The sequence below is a fragment of the Callospermophilus lateralis genome, chromosome 8 (assembly GCF_048772815.1).
Source record: "Callospermophilus lateralis isolate mCalLat2 chromosome 8, mCalLat2.hap1, whole genome shotgun sequence".
NCBI lineage: Eukaryota > Metazoa > Chordata > Mammalia > Rodentia > Sciuridae > Callospermophilus > Callospermophilus lateralis.
In genome coordinates, this window is record NC_135312.1 from 80,697,318 (window position 1) to 80,718,323 (window position 21,006).

General features: G+C 36.7%; 1 pseudogene; it reads right to left on the reverse strand.

Annotated features, from left to right (window-relative positions):
* Window positions 1-2,753: 2,753 nt before the first annotated feature.
* On the reverse strand, window positions 2,754-9,939 carry LOC143405733 (high mobility group protein B1 pseudogene; annotated as a pseudogene).
* Window positions 9,940-21,006: the final 11,067 nt, after the last annotated feature.

The window sequence follows — 21,006 nt, forward strand, 5'->3', positions numbered from 1 at the left end:
CTCTCCCCATATATCAGAGATGCAGTCCGCCCATCGAATCATGACTAGTTTTCAAAACATAGTTTATGTGCCATTTTCTTTTCTTTTTTTTTTTTTTGACTTTCCATATTCTTGATTTATTCACTGTATTCTCCCCAGCTTAGAATGGGGGGAGGGGAGGGAGAAACCCCCCCACAGAATTTCATTTGTAAGTTTTTGCTTTAAACTTATCATTTTTTGCAAGACCTGGACACTTTATCACCCAGGAAACAATGCAACCACTGTGTTCTTTACAAAATGATTTGAGGACACCATCTTATTTTAATCCCTAGGCAAATGTTTTTCATCACCAAAACATGAAAAGGAGGTAATTTTCATTTTATTTGCTTAGCTCCTGATTGTTTTTTCTTTTCTCTTATGGGATCAAAGAAAAAAGTATTGCATACTACATTTATGTGCCATTTTCTTCAACAAGCCTTTATATCTTTAACCTATTTACAGTTGACCTGAGTTTGAAGCATAACCTTGCTAATTGTTAGCTGTGTGAATTTTGGGTACACTGCTTAACTTCTTATGCTTCATTTTCCTTATGTGTAAGATAGTATGATATATACATTACAGGACTATATTAAAGATTAAATGAGATCATAGAAGCAAAGTGCTTTACTTTATAATAGAAATTGAACAGTAAGGCTATCTTTTTTTTAACAATAAGACTATCTCCCATTATATGATCATTATAATTACTAACGTTATCCATTGTAATAACAATGTCTGGCTATTAAATGAACAGAGAATTAGGTCATTGTAACCAAGTCTTGTTTGTTTAATAAGATTTAACCTGTTCAATATTACCAAGGCACTATTAATGGGAGATTTGGGCTAATTTGATGTAGTAGCTAAATTACTTAGTGCTAGGCAATGTAATGGCATTTCTGTTTTATTTTGTTCAAAATAGGATTCTAACAACTGTACCTAACAACATACAGTGACAAGACGTTTTAACTGCTGTGAACACGTAGGCAGTGATATAAACAGTGTGATATTTCATCTTAAGAATGGGAGGTAAAAGGGTGCCTCATCTTTCTGTTCATGAATCATTAGCAGAGAGGGATGTTTCGTGTTTCCACAATAAAGCATAACATGTCTACATTACTCCTCTGCTGGCAAAATTCCACCAGACAAATCTGTTTGCTATTTCAAAATGATATGGATATCTTCCCAGAATTAATTTCAGAGAATAGAATTGAGCATATTCTCAGGTTTTAGAGGATCATTTTCTCCAGTTTGTCATGACCAGATTTTTAAGGATACTATTATAAAAGTCTTCAGGGAAGGAAAAAAACTCTTCTCTGAGAAATCTCAGTTCAAAATTACCTCATCTAAAAGAAATCCCACTGCCATATGTTTGCTCGGCCTAGATTTCCTTCAATGAGGTTTCCTCCTTGTACATTCTTCAGAGAGAAGTGAAATTAAGAGTAGTGTGTGTGCCAACCATCCAATGCCTATGGCCTGTGTCAATTTTTAATCAGCTCTTGCAAGTAACATTTAATGAGCTCTTGCTTTATAGCTTTAAAATCATAGGGATAGCAATGTGATTAGAATTTGTAACTGCTTATTCCCTGCTTTTGTTCTGAAAAATGTTGCCTTCTTTTTTTTTCTTATAGAAACTCAAAGTTCCCTTTATATTCACAATTCAAGTTTATTTATTTAAAATGCATATGATGGCTTCCTCTTTCTTGTTTTCATGTTAACTTCTGTGACTTTTTTACTTCTTATAGCCTCGTAAGGATCAGGCATTGCTGTGAAAACTGAAGATATTTAATAAAATAACATACATGACACTGTAGTTCTGGACCCTTAGAGTGCATTCAGTGTTAAATGAGCACAAAAGAGAGAGAAGGTGGGGGGAGTTATAAAACTAAAGCATTAAATGAATGAATTAGTGCAAAATTATCACCTCTACTTGAAAGTAATTGATGATAGAGAGATTTTAAGGGTAAAGATTTAATAGCTGAGTTGTCACAGTTTGATTAAATAGAATTAAGATATATTTATTATAAAATTGTTATTTAAAGAACTTCAAAGACTTGTTCAGTGTCAGCATTGAAAAATCATATTTTTGAAAATATTGGATCAATTCCATAGAATGAGAGGCTATATAGATTGTTATGGCCACAATGATCACTTAGTAAAATTAATTACCATAATTTATTCCAAGCTAAGTAGGTAGTCACTGGCAGAGTTAGAACTAGAACTGAAGTCTTTTGTCTCCTGATTCAGTGTGCTACTCCATAGCTCTGATACTACAACCAACAAGAGATCCTGTCAATGTCTCCAGGGAAAATTAAGCTTCCTGGATGATGTCAATGTCCGTTCCACCCTCCCTCTTCTCATACTGAAGTTGAAATGTATGAAAAACCTTTGTGAAACGTGTGTTGACTAATTGTTTCCAGTCAACTCAGAAATGCGCTCCAAAAAAAAAAAAAAAAAGAAAGAAAAAAATTGCAGTAAGAATCATATTTTGGATCTGTATATTTCAATTAATAGTCAAGGATAAAAAATTAACAATTAATTACTTTCTTCCAAACTATTTTAAGTACTTTGTGTCTGTGCACTCGGTACTGCTCACAACAAAATATAAAAGTAGATGATCTTGTGACTTCACTTTACAGATATAAAAAACTGAAGCAGATGATATGATTAATTTGTCCAAGATCACATAGCTATAAATTAGCAGAGTTAAGGTTTGACTATAAGCAAATCTGGTACTCTTAACTACTCTTGCCAATTCCTGGTACTTGCTCCATAATGGTGAATCGTGTTGAATTTATATTGGAATTGGCGGTGATACCTGGTGACCCAATCTCTAACTCTGTTGTCACTGCTAGAGCAGTTATCCTACCTGCCACTGCCAAATGACCAGGACTTCTCTTGGACTCCTCCATTCTTTCACAATATCATGTCATAAGTATGGTGAACTTTTCAACATAAAATTATTGGTTAATGGACTGTCCACCTTCTTCCCATAAGATCTGATGAGCTTTAAGAGTCAGAACCTGTCTGGTTTTAAGTCTCCCTTTTATTATTGATAAGGCCATCAGCAGCTTTACTGGGATGTTCTTTTACATGCTCATAAAGATCCCCGTGCCTTTTAAATTTTCTACTTCATTTCTCACCAGGATAATTTGTCCTTATGAAATTGAAATGTTGGTGATTAGAGGCTGCCAGACCTTTATACCCTGGGATATCCCACAGGCATTTTGAAGTGGCCTAAGTGATTCTACTTCGTAGTTTTTTGAGTACTTTGAGGAATCTTCCTGCATTTTGTAATCCATCTATCCTGAATTCTTTGGTGTACAGGGAAGTTCATCTAAAGAGCCGTGTTTCATGTACTCTACTCAATACTGACATTTAAACAGACATTAAAATAATCTGGCACTTCTTTAACTGAGAGAGCCTGACACATACTATGTATTTTTATTCATAAAAACCCAGGGATCAAAAACTTGTCTTTCAATTGGATTAATTTTTATTCCTAAAACCATGTAAAACACAAGCGCAGGGGCATAATTTTTTTGATGATCTACTCACAGGCTATAATTAATTAATGCCAAAATAGCCAGTAACTTATCCAGAAATTCTCTCTTTATCCTCTGTCTTAAATATATTGCTTAAAAGCATCATCCCATGCTCTTAATTTAATTCTAGTAAGAATTAAACATAAAGAAGTCACTTATCAACTTTTATTCTCAATGGATTTCCTTCTAATTGCATTTTGAAATTACCTACTAATGAAAGGTGAAAATGAATACAGAACCCTGGAGACAGACAGAAAAAACTAGGGGTATTCACCTAAAGAAAGATAGAGGATACAAAAAAATAAGTACACGCTCATGGATTATATGAATAACATTACATATTTCGGTGTAAAGTGGTTTATGACAAAATTGAACAATATTTAATGTACTTTAGATATGTGCAGAAAAGGAAATGTGTTTTTCTCAAGAATTGTTTTTCTTTTCCTTTTTTATTCACTCATTTATAAAAACATAAAAAAGAAATCCTTGCAGGAACTGCTTAATGATGAAAGATAACCTCAGAGGACTGTGAACTTGCTGTGAGCTCTGGGAAAATAGACAAATTCTAGGGAAGAGCCATGAGAGAAGGTTTCAGGGAAGAGAGCAAAATCAGATGCTTGAAAGCAGTAAGACACCATGACTATTAGCAGCAAACTGCAGCTCTCTGAAGTCAAGTATGAAAAAATTGGATTATCTCTGAGGGACATTGCAGAACATTTCTCCAAAAGCGTTTAGTTCAAAGAAATTATTTAGTAAGGGAGTTATGAGTCTCTCCATTTGTTCTAATGGCCTTCTCATATCAATCCTAAAATGTTATTTTACATTTAAAACTCCCTTTGGATTAACGTCATTAACTATGGTTTCTATTCTGTGTTCAGTATGTTTTACAAGAGAATCTTGAAAAATTATCATCCCCTTCAAATATTTGCAAAAACGTTGAATAGTAACTTAGCAGTAGTGAATAAAAATAAACAGCTGGTTTACTCTAATTCTTATACATGGATTTGATATTCACCAGTATTTCTCAAAATAACAAAGCAGCATAAGAATTCATAAGCAAAGGATCTTTTTTTGGGGGGGGGGTAAGGGTATCTGGGATAAAACTCAGGGGTACTGGACCACTGAGCAACATCCCCATTCCTATATTGTATTTTATTTAGAGACAGGGTCTCAGTGAGTTGCTTAGTGCCTTGCTTTTGATGAGGCTGGCTTGAACTTGAGATCCTCCTGCCTCAGCCTCCTGAGCCGCTGGAATTACAAGCATGCACCACCATGCCTGGCACAAGGGATAGTTTATTAAGCATGATTTTTTATCAGCAAATTTGAAATATATAACGCATCAGTCACCATATTATGCAATAAATTTCAAAAAAATATATTTCTCCTTTCTAACTAAAACTTTATTCCCTGTTGTAAGGAGCCACTACCGTAGACATGCAAGGACTCATGAAGTTGCTAGGTGTAAGGAACAGCAGCCATAGGCATACTTAGTCATGTCTGGTTGTAATTGATAAGAAGATATAAGGGCACTGGCCATAGGCATGCTTAGCAATAACTGGTTGCAATTGATAAGGAGCACAGTTCCATGGACATGTGCAAAGAACATGCCCTGTTGTAATTACATCATCTCACTGGACATAACCAATGGACATTGACTCTCAATGGGTGTAATCAATCACTAAGGAACACCACCAACTTGGAACTATGTTTAAACCACTTGTCCTGCCACATCAAAGAGCTTCATTCTGAGGACAAGAGTGAGACTGGCTGCCTTGATGTGTATCCCCAGATCAACTCCACCATTCCCTGACATCCAACTGTGGGCTGGAGAGTACCACTGGACATCTACAACATCTTCTCTTTGAATAAAAGAAGTTACATGGGATCAGAGGTACTTTGGGGCTCATAGTTGCCCTAGGATTGTGTGATTTGCTTGTAGTGTTTAATTACCCTAGGATTATATGATTTGTTTGTAGTGCTTAATTAGTGTGCATGGAATGCTAGTTTGGGTGCTCCAGCACACCCAACACTTTTTGCATTAGTTGTTTGTGATTGTTGATTGGTGTGACAGCATATACACTTGAATTTAAAGACAATCCACCTCTAAGTATTAATAATGCAACTTGTGACACCTTTACAATTATTTTTCTAACATGAGACCCCAAATAAAAGTGATACTTGTTTATTGTTTCATTGTAGAAAAATTAAATTTTTCTCTTCCAGCTCTGTGACCCTATGTAATGCAGTTAATCCAATTAGCATCAATTTATTTATCTATAAAATATAAATGTTCAGATTTTATTTTCTCTTGTTTTTACAAGCACTAAGTGTGGGAACCTGTGTCAAGTGCCCCATACATATTAACACGCACTAAGATTATGTCTCCTAAACTGTCATCTCTGAGCAAGGTAACTTCAACTCTCCTAAATAATATTTATTGTTTTAAAAGGTTATATGAAGTTTTAAAATTAGCAACCATAAAAAAGAAAAAATGTTTATAAATTTTCAATGAGTGATATCTGTGCCATTAATTACATATTCTTATTGAATATGATGTGAACGAATTTGTCTCAAATTTAAGATTAACCATGCTAACTTTGTGACTTTGTTGAGTTGACATAGAATATGAGATTTTTTTTAACAATTCTACAAATGGGTAAGTATCTGAGTAGGCATATTTCAGTGTGTTCAGAGAAGGCAACATAGTTGTAACAGTAGGAGAGAGAATGTATGGGTTTGCTAGAGCTGCCATAACATAGTGTTACAGGTCGGTTGGCTTCAACAACAGAAATTTATTTTCTCATAATTCTGTGGGTGGTACTTCTGAGATCAAAGTTTCAGCAGGGTGAATTTCTTGTTAGGGCTTTTCTTCTTTGTTTGTAGCTAGTCTCCTCCTATAATGTTTCCTCTGTTCATGGTCTGTGTCCTAATCTCCTCCTTTTATAAGAACACCAGTCAGACTAGAGCCCATCCTAAATTAATTACTTCATTAAGGACCCTCCTTTAATGTAAGTACATTTTTGAAGATTACAGTGGTCGCCAAACTCAGTTATAATTCTGAGGTACTGGGATTTAGGATTTTGACATGAATTTGGGGGGACTGGACCCATAACAAAGAGGAATGTGGCAAAAAAAAAAAAAAGATCTGCCTTCAATCTTTTGTGATTTCCTTTCCTTTCTCTCTCTCTCTCTCTCTCTCTCTCTCTCTCTCTCTCTCTCTCTTTAATGTGAATGTGCTGGTTTTGCTTTGTTTTTGTGAGACAATGGAAGAAGTGGGGGTGAGTTCTGAGGACTCTTTTATGTAAAAAGAAACAATAAAAAGGGTCAGTAACTTGAAACCACAGGGGAAAGGGAGGGTCTTTTTTAAGTTGAGAGAATGCCTACTCTGTCTCTCTTCTCCTGGAGAACAGAGAAGAGATAATTGTAGGGACAAAGCCCTTTGTGCACAAGATGGGGATGGGATTTGCTGTATTCAGAGGTTGGATTTAAATAGGAACATGCAGAAGCAATTTATCACTGTTACTTCATTCTTGGGCTTCCCCATCTGTTTAAATGCATCTCTACTTCCTCCTTTCTCACTTTAAAAAAAAAAATCAAGGAATAAAAAAATCTAACATAAACCTAAGGAAGAAAGGGAAAAGGGGAGGAGGAAAAAAGGAGAGAGGCAGAGAAGATGTTGGTTAGGAATTTACAAAGTGGAATTTTTTTTTTTTTAACATTTTGCCAAAATCAATTCTTAGGAAAACAACTTTGCTTAGACTCTACTTATTGGTGGGAGTATGGCTGCAATTCTGAGGACCAGTTAAAATCAAGGATTTTGAGAAAAGGTGCAACCATGCCAGAATGAAGGGAAGAGACTTTAATAAAAAAGAGAGAAGAACAAAACTGGCTACGCTGAGGTAGGAGCCATAAGAAGAGACTCCAGTGGCAAGGAAGCCAGAAAGCAGCTTTCGAAGAACAGAAAATGTGAAACTTTAAATTGCTTTGTTGCTTCTTCTAGCCAAGATAGATTAACAGGGACCAGATTTGGCCTCCCTTCAGAAAGAACTAAAAATCTGGGGAAAAAAATACCAGAAACAAGGACTCTCAAGAAGTACAGGACAGTGAAAGAGAGAAAGAGAAAGAAAGAAGGATTTGATTAATTATTTAGAACCCTAGAATTATCCCAGCTATTCATTGCAGAGAGTTTCAATATGGCAGGCCAGGCAGGAGGAATGCAGGTGGATCCCCCCAAAGGTATCCCTGGGAGGAAGAGACCAACCTGGGAGTCCAGAAAGTCCACTCCAGTATTTTCAAGGTGAGGTCTGCAACAGAGAGCTCCAAGGACTTTGATGAGCACAAATGAGGGAATCAGCAAGGTCCAGGAAAGAGCCAATCACCAAACCAGCCCCTGCATTCATACAGGTGAAAGGATGACTTACATTCTCACTAGTCACATTGGAAAATCTTCATAGTTCACAAGGTAGAGCATCTAAATTGTCTAGCAAAATCACCTGTAGACAAAAGGTTGCTCCTTGTCCCATCTGAAAAAAAGGACAGAAAGAGAAGAAGGAGGAGAAGATGGAGGAGAACAAGAAGAAAGAATAAAAATAAATCAAACTGCTTCCATTAAAAATAACAATATAAAGATTCCTCAAAAAGCTGAAAATAGAATTACTATATGAATTCACCTATCTCCCTTCTGAGTATACATCCAAAGGAAGTGACATTAGTGTGTCAAAAACATCCCTAGACTCCCATGTTTATTGCAACACTATTCACGTTTGCTAAGACATAGAATCAATCTAGTTGCCCACAGACAGATGATTGATTAAAAAAAAATTGTTCACAATGGAATATAATTCAGCCATAAAGAAGAATTCAGTTCTATCATTTGCAGCAAAATCGATAGAACTAGAAAATATTATGTTAAGTAAAATAAGAAAAAGAAAGGCAAATACATTTTTAAAGGCAATCAATCCTTTCTCATATGTGAAAGCTGAAATAGTCTCAAAGTAGAAGAAAGAGAAATAGTGACTATTAGAATCTAGGAAGTATAGAGGGCATGGGATAGAGTAAAGTTGGATAATGGGTACCCAAAACACAGTTAGGCAAAAAGAATGAGTTCTAGTGTTCTAAAACACAGTGAAATGACTACAGCTCACAATAACCTATTAAATATTTTTTAACTAATAAAAAATTATATTTACCTAGAAGCATTCAGAATGTCAACAAAACAGCTGCAACTTTGGTTTTATCAATTACAGAGTGGTATTCAGTTAACAGAACAATTATTTGTTATAAGTTGCATCTGAGACAACGGAAGATGAAACACTACCATCCCCCAATTTAACTAATCTGTGCTGTGCACCAACAAGAACCTGGTTGTAAATTTCCATGGCAATTTACAACCCCATACTGCACCAGGCAAAGTAAGTGGCTATTGAAAATATCGCCAGGACAGGGCTATCTAAAGACACATTTGGTAGTGGGTTGACTATACAAAGAAAAGAAAAAAAAAAAGAAAAGAAAGAAAGGAAGAAACTGTATGGTTAAAAAACAAATCTTACACAGCCTTACATTTCAAATTTTTTTCTTTGTTTTACATCCGAGGCTATGGCTTAGTGGCAGAGCACTTGCCTAGCACATGTGATGCACTGGGTTCGATCTTTAGCACTGCATAAAAATAAACAAATAAAATAAAGGCATGCTGTCCATCTAGAACTAAAAAAAAAAAAAAGTGTGAGTTATATACAGGGGGGTTAAATGTTTTATAGACAAGAAAAAACTGTGCTAGATCCAACTTATTCATCATGCCATCTTCTTCATCTTCATCTTCCTTCTCTTCCTTTTTTTTCTTTCTTTTTTTTAGCCTTGACAACTCCCTTTACTTGTCGCAACAGATTTTCCTTCAGCTCCGTAGGCAACAATATCTTTTTCATATTTTTCCTTCAGCTCAGCAGCTTGCTTTTCATAAGGCTGCTTGTCATCTGCAGCAGTGTTGCTGCACATCTCTCCCAGTCTCTTTGCAACATCACCAGTCAATAGACCAGAATGTTCTCCCTTGATTTGGGGGTGATATTCAGAATAGAACAAGAAGAAGGTCAACGAAGGACTCTTGCTGCATTGGGATCCTTGAACTTCTTTTTTGTTTCTCTCTGGAGGGATATAGATTTTCATTTCTCTTTCATACCAGGACTTGTCCACCTTCGCCATATCTTCAAATTTTCCTTTCTCTTTAGTAGACATGGTCTTCCACCTCTCTGAGCACTTCTTAGAAAACTCTGACAAGTTAACAAAAGCATATGGGTGCTTCTTCTTGTGCTCCTCCGGCAAGTTTGCGCAAAGAATGTAGTGATAACATTTTGCCTCCCGGCTTCTTAGGATCTCCTTTGCCCATGTTTAGATTTTTTCCTCAGTGAGTCACAGAGTTGCCCAGTGCCCATCCGACTCTCACTTGCCCTGGCGCTGTCTCTATGGAGCTCAATGTACTGCAATGACTTATTAAATATTTTATGATGAACGAAAAGAGAAGAGCTTGAAAACTTCAAATAAAGAAATGAAAAGGAGATACAATGGCTAATTACTCTGATTTGATCAATACATGTGTTGAAATACCACACTGTATCCTATTATTAAGTATAATTATTATGTTAAGAAAACAAAATACACGTGTTTCAAAAACAGTTATTGTAAATTTTTCAAAGCAAAAAAAAGAGTATATCAAAAGCATGTGAAGTACAGCAGCAGTAAATACAGAGCCAAATCAAACTGTACAGAAAAGATAGCATCTGAGGAGAGAGAGGGAAAATTTTTTTTTTTTAAATATCACTGCATTGACAGTAGATGAGAATGTACAGAAGAAACAAATAGGAAACTTTAAGACATACCAATAGCAACTATCAAAAATGAAAAACAGGGGGAAAAAAGTGTTGGATAACTTCAAATGGCTTAATTTATGTGTGACTCGAGTCACCAAGGAAGTGGGTGATAGAACAAAAAATATGGTTGGCCTAAAATTCAGGAAATTAAATAGAAACCATAGATCCATAGATCTTGAAGATCCCAATAAATCCCAAGCACAAAAATAAAGAAAACTATACTAAGCACATCAAAATCAGCTTTAAAAACACATACAAAGCAAAATCTTTAAATTTAGCTAGAGGAAAAAACATCACGTCACTTCTAATAGAGAAACAAATGATTGAAGTTTTTATACCAGAATAGAACAAGCCAGAAAAGAGTAGAGCAATATCTTTAAAATACTGAAAGAAAATATATCTCCACCAAATTCGATCCTCAGTGTTTTAGTCAGATTTTTCATTGCGGTGACCAAAAGACCTGAGAAGAATAATTATAGGAGAAGAAGTTCACTTTAGGACTGATGGTTTCAGAAGTCCATGATTTCAACTGTCCATAGACAGTCGGCTCCATTCCTCAGGGCTCACAGTGAGGTAGAAAGTCCTGGTGGAAAAGGTAGAACATACAGTAGAGGGAAGCAGCTCAGGATATCACACCTAGAAGGAGAGGCAAAGGGAAAGAAAGAGCATTTTCCTCTCAACAAGGGCAAAATATGTAGTCCAAAGGCATGCTCCTAATGACCCACCTCCTCCAGCCACACCCTACCTACCTCCAGTGACCACCCAGTTCATCCCTCGCAGGAGACCAATGCACTGATTATGTTAAGATTCTCATAACTCAATCATTTCACCTCTAAGCTTTCTTACATTGTCTCACACATGAACTTTCGGGGAACCCCTCGTATCTAAACCAGATTACTCAAAGAAAATACTTTTCCAAAAATGAAATAGACTTTTCTGGATTTACAAAAGCTTAGTGGTAGACCTTGAGTGCAAAAGAAAGATGACAACAGACGAAAATCTCCATCAATGGAGAGGAATGAAGAAGAATGGTTAAAATGGGATGGATTTAGAAGAAGTTCTTACGAAGTTTCAGTTATTTTTGAAAAGGTAATGAGTATCAAAAGCCAAAATATTAGCAGTGCATTGAGGGATTTCTCTCTGTGTGTCCGTTGTGATGTTTGTCATGCTACACAAATTGAAGAAAAAAAAAAAAACATTGCCACCTCTGGTGTTCTGCCTAACCTGATTCACCTTCTGAATTTTTGTTGTGTTCTTCTATAAGTTATATTTATCCCACCTTGTAGTCAGAAAATTAAATAAAAAGGAAGAACATGTGTTCATACAAAATTGCTTTTACATCTCTTTTTTTTTTTTATTGAAGGTGTAGACATAGATGATCAGGTTTTGTGACATATGGGCCAATGAGAAAGCCTCAAACAGCACAACAGTTCTTGTTTTTTTTTTTTTTCTTTTATAGTTTTATTGAGGTATAATGAACCTACAAAAACTGCATATTTTGAAGTGTACAATTTACAAGATTTGACATGTTTATGTACCCACTAAACAATCCCCCCAGTTAATAAAAGGAACATTCAGAGATTGAATCTGGATATTCAGTAGTCCAGGAGGCATCCATTTCAATGGACTGACATGTGCAGAAAATGGAAGGTAGAATTGCCTTTCGCAAACTTTCCAGATATTAGGGGCCTATTGCAACTCCCCACTGGCCAACGGATTATTTCAAGTAGACTTTAGTTACTTCCTATGTTTTTTCTTTACAATAATAAAGAGATTTTTTTTTTCCAATTTTTACATGTAATGGAGAGTGTGATATCTCACCCCGAAAGTACAGTTGGCCTGCTGCAGTTACATAGAGGTTGGCATGATGCATGAGCCTCCTATGTCAGTGACAAAGACTTGCCAACTCAAGGCATCATGAGCAGCAGGAGCATCTACACATTTTGTCTCAGTTCCTGAAGCTCCATGTCAAGATGGTTACACAGATACTGAATAACACCTGCACACAGTGTGGATTACAATGCAGGAGAGAAACCTGAGCTAAGGGGCCCCCTATCTTTTATTTTGAACAGTAAGCATGCCTACCTTTTACTATATATAGAGAGATTTTGTCTGTACTTCAAGGCTATTCTTACACTAACAACTTTGTGAGGACAGTCCAGAACAATGGTCAGTCAGTGCTTCTGCTCACAAGATGTTAAGAAACATGAAGTGACCCTACTGTGTCCCAACAGTAGCGTCTGCTCACTTCTGTATTATCCTGACTTCTGGTGAATTTTTTTCATGAGTTCATCATTTCACCCTTCTGATTAATCTGATCAACAAAGGCTCCAGCCTAAACTTTTCAGTTTTTCCCATACGACATTAAATTCATGCTGTTATTACAGAATTAGAGTAACCAACAGTATTGACCTCAACCAGGCCTCTAAGGTCTGGGATGGAAACAGCTTGATAAATGCCATAAACTTTTAAGGTTTATTTTTTAAAGTATATTTAAAAATAGAAAAATAGAAAAAAATAGTCTAAAGCTGACATAACAAAGTATAGGAAAGAAGTGAATGAATCTGACATAACTTTCCCATGTACACATATGAATGCACCACCGTGAATCTCAGCATCGTGTACATCCACAAGATTGGATCCTAATTAGGAAAGATATAAATATGTCAAAATAGACTGTACTATCATGTGTAACTAAAAAGAACAAATAATTTTTTAAAAAAGAAAAGCAGAGTGTCACTGATGGTGTGCCTTAAATAACAGAAAAATTCTTTTCTATCGTTCTAGAGGTTAGAAGTTCAAAATAAAGATGCCGGCAGGTGTGGTTTCTCCTGAGACTGCTCCTTGTCTCAGAGATGGCCATCTTCTTGATGTACCCTCACATGGACTTTCCTCTGTGCTTATGATCCCTTGGTGTCATTATCTTCTTTTCCTTCCCCTCCCTCCCTATCCTCCTCCTCCCCCTTCTCCTCCTCCTTCTTCCTCTTCTTCGACTTCCTCCAGCCATTTGGGGTTAGAGCCTCACCACCAGTATGTTTTATCTAAGTCTGAGATGAAGATGTCAATGGGGTTGCTTACTTCTGAGAGCCCCTCACCTTAGCTAGTAGATGCTGGTGTTCACGTGGGGTTTCTTCTGTGTGTATTCATGCCCTGCTCTTCTTGTTCTAAAAGGACAGTAGCCATATGGCATTATGGTTCACCCTACGGTTTCATTTTCACTTACTCACTTCTTTAAAGAATATGTTTTCTAGGACAGTCACAGTCTGAGGTGTTAAGGGTTAGGCTTCAACACATGGATTTGGTGGTAACGCAATTAGTCAACAGAAAGTGAGATAGTTTTCTCCTTAACTTTCTGTGTAGATCTTTTGACTTGGTCTGAGGCATTAATCCAGCTAAAGCAGGATGTATTAAGAATTATAGATTCCACACTGGCCCATCAGGATAATCTCATCTTCTATACCAAACCCAGTTAGGCTAAACCTAATACCTTCCAGGCCTTTGGCTAAAGACAGGGATAAATTTCTCACCATTTTTCCCCCCCAAATGAGTGACTCACATTACAGGAAATACTGCCAACAGGAAGACATGAAAATGAGTCAATGATCCCCAGGAGCTCCCCAGAGTAAGCAATGATTGTCTGATTTTGGAGAAAACCCCACAGTCATCTGAGGACACAATCAACTGATGTATTTTCTTACATACTTAGATGGTCTCACACAAAAACCTTGAGCATACAAATAGCTGTGTTTTCAGGAGAGGTAAAAATGAATGTCCGTCCTCACACAAGAAGTTCTGTCCTAGAGACACATATACTGACTATGGAAAAAAAAATATGTTTTTTACAGTTGTTGAACCTTATATCATTTGGGAAGCACAGGTTTATAGTGTTTCCAGTGTGGCTTCAAACCCAGATGATGCACCTTGAGGTTCCCAGTTTGGCTTGAATAACTGAGTCTATCTTTGGTTTATGACGGGCTTCAGTGAGGACAGTGAGTCCATGTAGTCATTTTCCCTTCCCCTACCCACTGAGTAGAACTTGTGTTCCCCACGGATGACTGAGCTACAGCTGTAGGAGTGGAGCTGAGGCAAACATCTAGAGGCAGTGGTAGATGTTTTATGTAGAAAGTGCAGGAGCTGGGGCCTTCCCTTGCTCCTTCCAATAAGCTTCTGAGTAAGATTTAGGGGATTGATCAAACTGTAATCAAAGCTATCTGGCTTTGACTACAGTAGTATCATAAATTTAATTGTAAAATTTGGAAAAGCCACACCAAATTGTTTCTCCTTCATGAAAAAAGCTTTGGGGTCAATACTGTAAGAAAAGAGATCATTAATCTCCTTTCCTACTCTGCAAACTCCAAGGTCTGAGGAATTTCTTTTCCAGGTGCCGAAGTTATTATTCTCCCTCCACTGCCACAAAATCAATATGTCCCATACCAGTAGCTATAACTTTACCTTTTGGAATCATTCCCTAATTATACCTAGCCCTTTTATTAGAAAAGTCTAGTTCAAGAGGGGCAAGAGTATTTTTACAAAATTTATAGACTTATGTTCCCTGCTTTGACCCTCAGGGCTATCTATAGAAGTCATCCAGCAGATACCTTCAATCAAGTGGTCATTATTTTCTGGATAAAGAATCATGCCAATCCAACAGCAGAATCCGGATGGAAGAACCAGCAATCACCTTGAATGTACTAGACCCCATTTCAGCCTAGATGTATCTGGAAGTTATACCAACCAAGCCAACCTGGGGTTACAATTAAGAAAAAAAAAATCAAACCCAGGAATATCAAGTTGCAATTCAAAACTTAGACTCTGTGTAACAGAACCCTCTTCTCCTTCATCCTGATCACTACCCAATGTGGTAATTTTCAAGAAGTGTTATAACAAATTATCACAAACTTGGGGGTTTAAGACAGCAGAAATTTATTCTGTCATGATTCTTGATTCTGAAGACTAAAATTTACAAAATCAAAGTGTTGTCAGGGCCTTGTCCTCTCTGAAATCTCTAAAGAAGAATGTCCCTTTGTCTTCCAGCTTCTGGTGACACCTGGCATTCCTTGGCTTGTGGAAATGTAAACCTGATCTCTGCCTCCATCTTCATATGGCCTTATTTCCCATGTGTCCATGTCTACATCCCCCTCTCCTTTCTTTTATAAAGACACTGGTTATTGAATTTAGTGTTCATCCTAAATTCAGGATAATTTCATCCCAATATCCATAACGAATAATATCTGCAAAGAATCTTTTTTTTCCTAATAAAGTCTCATTCTGAATTTCTGGGTAGATATGAATTTGCAGAGAACTAAATTCAACCCACTATACCCAGGAAGAAGGCAAGAAAAGAACACCTATTAAAGGAAAGCTGCACTCAGTGACCAAACTCCTTATTAATATGGAGATCTTCAAAATTCTAGGAATGGAACCACATCTTGACCCAGCTATCTCAGTCCTCAGTATATGTCCAAAGGATTTAAAACTAGTGTACTATAGTGACGTGGCCACATCAATGTTTATAGCAGCTAAATTTACAATAGGTAAAATATGGAGCCAACCTAGGTGCCCTTCAGAAGATGAATGGATAAAGAAAATCTGACGTATATACACAATGGAATATTACTCATCCATAAAGAAGAGTGACTTTATGATATTTACCAGAAAATTGATAGATCTGCAGATTTTCATGCTAAATAAGCCAGTCCCCCAAAACTTAAGGTTAAATGTTTTCACTGATATGTAGAAGCTAACCCACAATAAGAAGAGGGAGGAGAAAAATAGAAATTCAGTAGATTAGACAAAGGGAAATGAAGGGAAGGGAGAGGGGATTTGAAAAGGAAATATAATGAAATCAGTCTGATATAATTTTCCTGTGTTCATATATGAATACACCATAATGAATCCCACCATTGTGCACATCATAAGAATGGGGTCCTAATTAAAATGATATAGATTCTGTATTTGTATAATTATATCAAATTGGATTATACTGTCATGTATAACTAAAAAAAAATCGATATTTTTTTTAAAAAAATATGTGAACCAGGAGGGGTGACAGAGGTAAAATCAGAAATTTCAAGTTGATTTTTGAGAAAAAAAAAAAAAACATTAAACATTCAATAATGGCAGTCACCTTAACCATCGGTGAATGAGACTCAAGCATTCAGAGCAATCTCTGTGAATTCAGGAGTAAGAGATAACATCTCCCTCAAAAGAGTCATCATCACTCTTTTATGTGAAGATGAGAAGATGTTCAAGTTACGGGAGCTGTGTTCAATTCCATTTCCATCTAACAAAAGAGTTGTTAGCCAGAGTCCAAGGGATCCATCACAAAGTGAGAATCAGACCACAGAGTCACAAGGCCTTCGCAGGTCAGCCATTCAATTTCCATAAGATTCTATGGTGAAATGGGTGGGGTGGTGCATGCCTGTAAGTCCAGCATCTTGGGAGGTTGAGGCAGGAGGATGGCAATTTCAAAGTCAGCTGCAGCAACTTAGCAAGATCCTAAATAAATTGGTGAGACCCTCTCTCAAAAAAAAAAAAAAAAAAAAAAAAAGGACTGGGGTTGTGCCTCCAAGGATCACCCTAGGTTCAATTTCTGGTACAAAAAATAAAATAGAAATAAAAAGATCCTATGGTCTGCTCATAGCTGCTCTTCAGAAGGGTTTACCTGACAGCCATATCATAGAGGAGACGAATGTAATCCCCAAAAGGTGTCTGTGAATGAAGGCCACCTCATTTAGTCAGAGTTTATAATCCTCAAAATAGTCACAAAAACCTGTATCTCAAAATGATCACTCGGTCTAAGTCCCAAAGGTGTCAGCATTTCTCTACCAGTGACTCTTCTTGATTGGGAGACTTCTCTCTGGCACTTATAGGACAGGGTTATGTAAGCATAAGACATAATATTTCTACTACACATTCAGGTAGGAATCTATAGCAATAGAACATTAAGTTGGCCCCAAAGAACAAGTTTTACAATGTCACTCTGGCTTCCTGTCACTACTGTCAAACTTGTCCAGATCATATCAGGTGAACTTGATACTGGTTAGAATATAGACTCGATGATCTGTCACCAGCAAACCCACAGTGTCTGAGTCACTCCCATTTTTTGAGTTCCCTGGTATAATTGTACAGGGCCTTTGAAATCCTTTTGAGTTCCCTGGTATAATTGTACAGGGCCTTTGAAATCCTTTAGGGACAAAAAGACCTTGGAGTAACCGAATCATCTTTCTCTTTACAGTAGATGAGGTCAGATTAAAGGAAAAAGCGAGGGATCAGAGATGTGGAGGAAGAAAGAGGCTCTGTACAAGTAAGCCAGTGCACTTGTATTCACTTTCTCTGTATACAATTTCAAGTAGTGCTGTTACCATTCACAGATCAATCAAACTTGCAATATTCTCATTCTACCCAAACCCCTAGATGAGGCAGTGAGTTCATTACCAAGGCTATTTCAGCTTTGAGGAACCATTCACAAAGCAACCCCAGCCATATTACCCTCTGGCTGGAACTACAAGTATGTGTCCTTTGGCTGACTTGGCCTGAACTCAAATAACAACTAATGCTATGGCATTATGATAACATCTCTAATTTTCACCCATTTTAACATAAGAGCTACAGGAGGACAGCAAATCTAACCCTAAGAATTTACCTAGCTCCTTCTGGTCATTATTTCATAGTATTTCTAGTATTTCACTATCATCTGATTTATAAACTCAGTCCAGGACAGTAAGATCTCAAATACTAGTAAATGCTTTATGTATGATTTCCCAGGGATTTTAGTTATCTAATGGAAAACTCAGAATACTGAAACTCTTGTAAAGCAACCACGCAGACAGGAAAAACTTTGAGAACTTCTGCTGTCACTCCTGAATTTGCCATAATAGTTTGTAACACGACACTGCCCAGTTCTCATCACTCTTCCTTGACAAGCATTACAGGCCTGCTCCTTATCTCCCAGGTGAATCACCAAAAGTTATAATGATTCACCAGGCTTCTAACAATAGAGGTCACTGATTTCCCTCCAGTGGCATTCAGTGTAGGTGTGAATCTGCGAACTTGTCTGAAAGGGACTGGATTCAACAGGATTCCCCAGAGAAACAGAATAATAGATAGATGTAGAAAGAGAGAGAAAAGGAGAAATTTATTTTAAGGAATTGGCTCTCACTATTGTGAAGGCTGAAGAGGGTGCAGGAACAGACTAGCCAGGTTGAGACCCAAGGAAGAGTTCATACTGCAGACTTAATCTGAAAGCAGCCTAAAGGCAGAACACCTTCATTTTCAGGGAACCTGTCTTTTCCCTTATTGCCTTAAGCCTATCAGATACAGTCCACCACATTATAGAGGAATATATTTCCCTCTAATGTACTTTACTCAAAGTTTACTTGTACATTATATCTAAAATACCTTTACAGCAACATCTAGACCAGTATATAACAAAAATCTGCGTTCCATGATCCAGACAAGTTGACATGCAAAGTTAACCATCATTGGGACAGAACTTTCTGCCTATGCAGGAAGAATATGTGAACTGGTTGTTATAATAGGAGAGAACTAAATGTGACTGCCAATTTGGTACAGAAGTCTTCTCACCCAGTGGATAGTTACCAACAACCAGAGTACCATCTGATTTTCAATCATCTTCTTCAACTCCTCCTCATCAACAGCCACTAATGCAGAGGAACACTTACTTCCCAAATGACATAGAACTTGGTCAAGACATTTGTTACAGATTCCTACAGGTTTCTTTTAAATCTCTGAGGTTGGCCTATGAGGCTCTCATCTTTCCCCTTTCAGAGAGCAATGCCTTTATCAACATTGCATCTCTATCATCAAATCTCCAAGGTGTGGGACATTTTACCCACCTACAAGCTAACAAGGTTTCTTGCCAGCATTTGAGAGAAAAATGACCTCATTACTTATGGCACAGCAAATAGCCAGTGTATCTACTTATTTGTACAAGTTCCTTGAACCCCATTTCCCACAGAGATTAGCATAGAGCCAGGTGACGCCTGAATACACAGTGCTTTGCATTATAGAAGGGAAAACTTTAGTTCAAGGAATCTGTATCTTTTATAGTGAACAGTAAATATACCTGCCCTTTGCTCCAGAAATACTTTCTTTTCTAAGGCTCATGAGATAGTGGAAAATGTGAGAAACCCATAGAGAATTGTCTTTTAACAGTAGCAAGTAACCTATATTTTATTATTTCTTCTCAGGGGTAGATTTGTTTGGTTTTGTTTTTTTCATGACCGTTTTTTCCTAAGTAGATGTGTCTATTAGCCTTAGGAAACAGCATCCATCAGGAGCAAAAATGGCACATTATCTTCAAATGTATCCACACATTAAGAAGACATAGAATGAGATTAGGAGCTGACTTTCCTATTAGGTAATATGAATCATCAACTAGTGAGTGGGGTTCAACCACAGGGGAGGGAAGGAATGTGTGAGATGTACTAACAAGCAAATAACAGGCCTTATAACTTTGTGGGGGAGTGAAGATCTGGGCCCAAATGTGGCAGAAATTACTGAATTTTAGTATGGACACATGTGGTGGGGAAAGAACTCTAGCCAACATATAAGCACAAATAACATGCATTTATCATTAGTCATTTGAAAGAAAGATCAGTTGCTTCTATCCAAATATCCTTTCTTGTTCCACTGAGTTTTCTTTAAATCATACACACACACACACACACACACACACACACACACACATACACACATACATTTTCACCCTCTAAAATACATGTTCTTGGTATAATTAAGAATTCTGAGAATATTAATGAAAGTTAATATCTTATTAATCTAACATATAATAGAAATAGTATGATATTACTGAATACTAATGGTATTTTGGAAGAAGATCTATTATTTTTTGACTTTGACCCTTCCTGCCATTTTTTAAAGCACAATAAATACTATTTTCCTGAGATAATGAAAGTAAGATGGAGAGATCCAGGTCTAGTTTCTCTGATATTTAATCAAATACTCAATTACCATATTATGGTCTTGGAAAGTCGGGTTTATAATCTCATCTCTTTCATTAATATTATATAAATTCATTTTATATATATGAATGTAAATATATGAATTGATATATATGAATATATATATATATATAATCACACATACATCAGTCCCATGGCTGCTATGCCAAATATACAAGGACTGATTAAAAATTTGTTCTATATTAGTGATTTATGGATCAAAAAATAAAAATACAAATGTATTTTAAGGGTCGAATGCTTCATAGCAGTTTCACTAGACCACATGTGAAATTGTTTTGTAAAGAAACACTCACTTTCCCCCCCTTTTTCTATGGAGATGGGAGTTAACCCACCTCACACCTTCTAGGCAAACACTATCACTGAGCGACACTAAACCCCCAGCCCAACATTTACTTTTATATCACACAAACAAGTAACCACCTCTGCCATAAAGCACAATTTCTCACAATTTAAAAGTGAATGTTTTCTATGTATTTTAAGATTCTCAAAAAAATACAAATATAAAGTTGAGTCTTGTATGTTTTTCTTTTTTAATTCCATGTTTAAAATATTTGCTTGTAATTGTTGTTTCACTATCCAAAT